Genomic DNA, 6,590 nt, shown 5'->3' with positions numbered 1-6,590 from the left:
CGTTCTCACGGCGTCTCCAGACTCTGTCACGTCTGTCACATGTGCTCAGTGTGAACCTGCTTTCATCTGTGAAGAGCACAGGGCGCCAGTGGCGAATTTGCCAATCTTGGTGTTCTCTGGCAAATGCCAAACGTCCTGCACGGTGTTGGGCTGTAAGCACAACCCCCACCTGTGGACGTCGGGCCCTCATACCACCCTCATGGAGTCTGTTTCTGACCGTTTGAGCAGACACATGCACATTTGTGGCCTGCTGGAGGTCATTTTGCAGGGCTCTGGCAGTGCTCCTCCTGCTCCTCCTTGCACAAAGGCGGAGGTAGCGGTCCTGCTGCTGGGTTGTTGCCCTCCTACGGCCTCCTCCACGTCTCCTGATGTACTGGCCTGTCTCCTGGTAGCGCCTCCATGCACTGGACACTACGCTGACAGACACATCAAACTTTCTTGCCACAGCTCGCATTGATGTGCCATCCTGGATGAGCTGCACTACCTGAGCCACTTGTGTGGGTTGTAGACTCCGTCTCATGCTACCACTAGAGTGAAAGCACCGCCAGCATTCAAAAGTGACCAAAACATCAGCCAGGAAGCATAGGAACTGAGAAGTGGTCTGTGGTCACCACATGCAGAAACACTCCTTTATTGGGGGTGCCTTGCTAATTGCCTATAATTTCCACCTGTTGTCTATTCCATTTGCACAACAGCATGTGACATTTATTGTCAATCAGTGTTGCTTCCTAAGTGGACAGTTTGATTTCACAGAAGTGTGATTAAATTGGAGTTACATTGTGTTGTTTAAGTGTTCCCTTAATTTTTTTGAGCAGTGTATTAAGAATGGGCTTAAGCCCCATAAAGTTCATAAACAAGATGGGCTTGGCCACCCCACCATCATACTTGAGTCTTTAGCCAACCGCAATATATATATTAGTGTTGGTCTTAGGCACTTATAAAGTCTGTAAGTCACAGATCTAGGATCAGTTGACCTCCATATCGTGTTAACATTAGTCACAAATATCTGACTTCAGTATAGTCTATAGCGGTTTCTTCATTAAGACTTATACAGTGGGGAGAACAAGTATTTGATACACTTCCGATTTTGCAGGTTTTCCTACTTACAAAGCATGTAGAGGTCTGTAATTTTTTATCATAGGTACCCTTCAACTGTGAGAGACGGAATCTAAAACAAAAATCGAGAAAATCACATTGTATGATTTTTAAATAATTAATTTGCATTTTATTGCATGACATAAGTATTTGATCACCTACCAACCAGTAAGAATTCCGGCTCTCACAGACCTGTTAGTTTTCTTTAAGAAGCCCTCCTGTTCTCCACTCATTACCTGTATTAACTGCACCTGTTTGAACTCGTTACCTGTAAAAAAGACACCTGTCCACACACTCAATCAAACAGACTCCAACCTCTCCACAATGGCCAAGACCAGAGAGCTGTGTAAGGACATCAGGGATACAATTGTAGACTTGCACAAGGCTGGGATGGGCTACAGGACAATAGGCAAGCAGCTTGGTGAGAAGGCAACAACTGTTGGCGCAATTATTAGAAAATGGAAGAAGTTCAAGATGACAGTCAATCACCCTCGGTCTGGGGCTCCATGCAAGATCTCACCTCGTGGGGCATCAATGATCATGAGGAAGGTGAGGGATCAGCCCAGAACTACACGGCAGGACCTGGTCAATGACCTGAAGAGAGCTGGGACCACAGTCTCAAAGAAAACCATTAGTAACACACTACGCCATCATGAATTAAAATCCTGCAGCGCACGCAAGGTCCCCCTGCTCAAGCCAGCGCATGTCCAGGATGCTTTTCTGCAAAGGGGACAGGACGACTGCACCGTATTGAGGGGAGGATGGATGGGGCCATGTATCGCGAGATCTTGGCCAACAACCTCCTTCCCTCAGTAAGAGCATTGAAGATGGGTCATGGCTGGGTCTTCCAGCACGACAACGACCAGAAACACACAGCCAGGGCAACTAAGGAGTGGCTCCTTAAAAAGCCTCTCAAGGTCCTGGAGTGGCCTAGCCAGTCTCCAGACCTGAACCCAATAGAAAATCTTTGGAGGGAGCTGAAAGTCCGTATTGCCCAGCGACAGCCCCGAAACCTGAAGGATCTGGAGAAGGTCTGTATGGAGGAGTGGGCCAAAATCCCTGCTGCAGTGTGTGCAAACCTGGTCAAGACCTACAGGAAACATATGATCTCTGTAATTGCAAACAAAGGTTTCTGTACCAAATATTAAGTTCTGCTTTTCTGATGTATCAAATACTTATGTCATGCAATAAAATGCAAATTAATTACTTAAAAATCATACAATGTGATTTTCTGGATTTTTGTTTTAGATTCTGTCTCTCACAGTTGAAGTGTACCTATGATAAAAAATTACAGACCTCTACATGCTTTGTAAGTAGGAAAACCTTCAAAATCGGCAGTGTATCAAATACTTGTTCTCCCCACTGTAGTTGGCTTATATGTTTGACTTGGTGGAGTGGAGCAGAGAGGGGGATGGGAGCAGAGAAGGGGATGGGAGGCTGATCATTGATTGGCTGTAGTGTAGGGTGTGTCATACAATGTATCAACATTCCAACTGCTAGCTCAAATTCTCACTCAAATGTACCACTAATATGAAAATGTTCCACAGACTGTCTTGCAGAATACTATGCACTGACAAAACATTTAGTGTTACAAATCAAAGCTTAACATTAAAATATGTGATTTCAAATGACTAAATAAAATTCAGACAGGCCTGTTATGTGCTCTCCAACACAAACATAAACTGTGTTGTTGCTGTAGACCTTTTCACAGATATAGGAGCAGTTGATCTCCACAGAATGTTAGCAGCCACTAATATCTGACTTCTGTATAGTCCATAGCGGTTTCTTCATTAAGACTTCTATTTGGCTTATATGTTTGACTTGGTGGAGTGGAGCAGAGTGGGGGAAGGGAGCAGAGAAGGGGATGGGAGGCTGATCATTGATTGGCTGTAGTGTAGGGTGTGTCATACAATGTATCACATTTCCAACTGCTAGCTCAAATTATCACTCAAATGTACCACTAATATGAAAATGTTCCACAGACTGTCTTGCAGACTACTAAGCACTGACAAAACATTTAGTGTTACAAATCAAAGTTTAACATTAAAATATGTGATTTCAAATGACTAAATTAAGTTCAGACAGGCCTGTTATGTGCTCTCTAACACAAACATAAACTGTGTTGTTGTCAACCTTTTCACAGATCTAGGATCAGGTGACCTCCACAGAATGTTAACATTAGCCACAAATATCTGACTTCTGCAGAGTGCACAAAAGTGCCAAACTGCCAAAAAGTTTCACAGGTCAACACATCTCTGCCCAGGGTTGCCATGTATGCTTTTTTTTGTGGTTTATTGACGTACTTTGGAAACTTTGCCGCAGGTGAAAAGTTTTGGTCGCTGGGTGCAAGTTTTTATACTACTTCTATATTGCAACTACCAACATGGCATTTAAAAAAATCTATTAATTTCCCTGTAATCTGCTGAAATTGTGCTAGTTTTCAGGCTTTGAAGGCAGGTTTTGCGTTGACTTCCTACAAATTCGTAATTGATCTGGCAAGCCTGTCTCTGCCTGAGCATGATCACCTCTAAAGTAGCTGTGCAGCACCTTTTTAAGGAAGAGGAGGATGGTTGCAGATGTTTGAATTCATGCAAGAAGGTGAGCTATTAACTAAACTGCTAACCAATAGTTTAGCTAAAATTGAATTTGTATTTGGTGTATTGGCAAGCAATGCATGTTCCCGTTGTCTTTATTTTTAATTAGTTAATGTTAGCTCACATATGTCTTTCGGTGGAATCCAAGTCCAGGAACATACAAAGCAACCAATGCGGTATGTTTTAAGGCTTAGCCTAGTTTTTAGAGTATGCTTGCCTTGCTTTAGCCAAACCACTCAAACTGATTCTCTTTTAGTCTATCCATAAAAGCAGATTCAGTTTCAGTTGCATCCAGGAACTTGCATAATCTGCTTATGTTATGCTTATACTTGCTTTTTTACCTTGAAAGTAGTCTTAAAAAAGGAAATTGTAACAGATGTTTGTTGGACCTCTATTAGTCAATGATATCAGTCATTGGTGTCCCCCAGCCCATCCCCGATGTTGTGTGCAGAGCAATCTTGTCATTCTATTAAGTCTCAACTATTCTTTTTGTAACTTGTCTTCCTTTACAAAGGCACTGCAGAGGCTAAGGAGACGCATGGAAACTCTGAAGAAACATCATTCAACTTGTGAGGCCAGATTTGAAAAGGAAATTATAAATCCAGAAGCTCAGGTTTGTCAATTGTTTAGAGTGAGGATACTGGGGATGGTTGAATCGTTATAATATCCTATTGCCTAATTTGCACATGACTAATATCATTTTATTGTATCCTTAGATGTCAGACACTGAGGTTGCCAGTACCTCTGAGGCTGCCAGTACCGCTGGGTCGAAAGTCCATGTGTTGGATGATGCACCGCCATTGATCAGAACAGACAGCATATATGGCCAGGATATGATACACATTTTCGAGGGAATGACTGCATCCGCGTCTATGCCAAACAATGTGGTGCCAAGTTACCTGAAGCATTGTCATCAACTAAACTACGAAAACAGGTTGCCACCCTCTCCAGAGTGTTAAATCTCAATGATACAGAACAGGACCAGTTTGCTGACTTCTTGGGTCACGACATTCGGATTCATTGAAAGTTCTACCGTCTTCCAGAGGGAACGCTTCAGTTGGCAAAAATAAGTAAAATACTGATGGCGTGTGAACAGGGCAGATTGGCAGAGTTCAAGGGGAAAACTCTGGATCAAATAACCATCAGTCCCAGTGGTAAGTTTACCCCCAGTGTTTAGTTTAATGGCAAAATGTTTACACTTTGATTTGTTTTGCGCAGATTTAGCTTGCCTCAATTTACCATTCTTCCTTTGGCTGTCTTTTACAAACTGTTATGTCTGAAGAAATGGATGCTGCAGCCACTGATTGCGCATCAGAGAGTGACTCTGAGAGAGAGGAGTCGTCTGAAAAATCCTATGAAGGAAATCTGACAGGTATGCCTATACCTTATATACACATGGACCTATTCTTAATTACAATGTACTGTTAGAAAATGACATGTTTTCCACTGATATTTTCCAGGAGAGATGTCAGCAATTCGGGCCAAACAGCCAATGACCAAGGGAAAGCTGGGACAAAAGAGAGGCTCACACGGTAAGTATGTTTCCTGCTACCTTCAGTCAGTGCGTTTTCACTCTGTAGTGTCAGCTTATGGCTGTACTGTGCTGGTCCAGATCAATTCTGTCTTCATCAGTTAGTGTATTTCCAACCATGCCAGCACAGAATGGTTGAGTTTGGATTGTACACAAGTCAAGACATTAGATCTGGAATTAGTGTGTCAGGATAGATGATAACACAGAAGGATTACCACACTTTAGATTGATTTTCTTGGAGGTAGGGAACTTGATTGAATACTTATTGCTTTTATTAGAAGGTTTACATTGCAAACAGATTGTTGGGCTTAGATTCCATACAGATTGAGTCTGCCTTGATGTCAGCATTGCACATTCTTCTCTCACACGCTTATCTATGTAGATATTTAGTTAGGATTGTTAGTTTAACTTCATCACACTCTGAATATATATCTGCAACCTTGTAGAGTTAATAGAAAGAGAGGTTCAAGTTCATTGTAGTCAACCTTTTAATAAAAAAATAAAAAATGTGTGGCATAATGTAGAATGTATAATGCAATCTCTTTCCAAAGGTGCCAAAGGAACAAAAAGGGATTGGTTGACAACAGAGGTGGATGCAGTTGAAGATTCCTTGATGAATTTTATCAGAATGGGAAAAACGCCTGGAAAACAAGACAGTGAGAAATGCATTGCTGCTTCTCCCCAAGCACTAGTAAACAGGGACTGGAGAGCGGTGAAGTTCTATGTACACAACAGAATAATTGCAGATCAGAGAAAATAAGTGTAGACTAGGGTTCTGCTCTATCCAGATTTTCATTTCTTATATAGTAGCTAGCAACTGAATGTCACTTTTGTTTTCTTTGTGATCTTGGATTTCTTAGCCTGTATTACATTGGAGAAATTAAGGTTCTTAAATGGTTATTCCTTAGTTCTTAAGGTTCCCGAGAGAACTCGGTTCTGCTTTATTTGAAGTTCTTATGAATGTTTCATATATACAGTTGAAGTCGGAAGTTTAAATACACCTTAGCCAAATATATTTAAACTCAGTTTTTCACAATTCTTGACATTTAATCCTAGTAAAAATTCCCTGTCTTAGGTCAGTTAGGATCACCACTTTATTTTAAGAATGTGAAATGTCAGAATAATAGTTGAGAGTGATTTATTTAAGCTTTCATTACTTTCATCACATTCCAAGTGGGTCAGAAGTTTAGATCCTACCAAATACTAATTGAGTGTATTGCCTTTAAATTGTTTAACGTTTCGGGTAGCCTTCCACAAGCTTCCCACAATAAGTTGGGTGAATTTTGGCCCATTCCTCCTGACAGAGCTGGTGTAACTGAGTCAGGTTTGTAGGCCTCCTTGCTCGCACACGCTTTTTCAGTTCTGCCCAC

At 41.7% G+C, this 6,590-nt stretch overlaps 1 long non-coding RNA gene across 1 annotated transcript; it reads left to right on the top strand.

The window, feature by feature from the left end:
• Positions 1-4,724: 4,724 nt before the first annotated feature.
• Positions 4,725-5,791, top strand: LOC121556842. Its single transcript, XR_005998231.2, has 3 exons — positions 4,725-5,061; positions 5,150-5,221; positions 5,772-5,791. It is a non-coding gene; the product is annotated as an uncharacterized LOC121556842 (long non-coding RNA).
• The last annotated feature ends 799 nt before the right edge of the window (positions 5,792-6,590 follow it).

This window comes from Coregonus clupeaformis, unplaced genomic scaffold (genome assembly GCF_020615455.1).
Source record: "Coregonus clupeaformis isolate EN_2021a unplaced genomic scaffold, ASM2061545v1 scaf1026, whole genome shotgun sequence".
NCBI lineage: Eukaryota > Metazoa > Chordata > Actinopteri > Salmoniformes > Salmonidae > Coregonus > Coregonus clupeaformis.
This window is presented reverse-complemented; position numbering and strand designations above follow the sequence as displayed.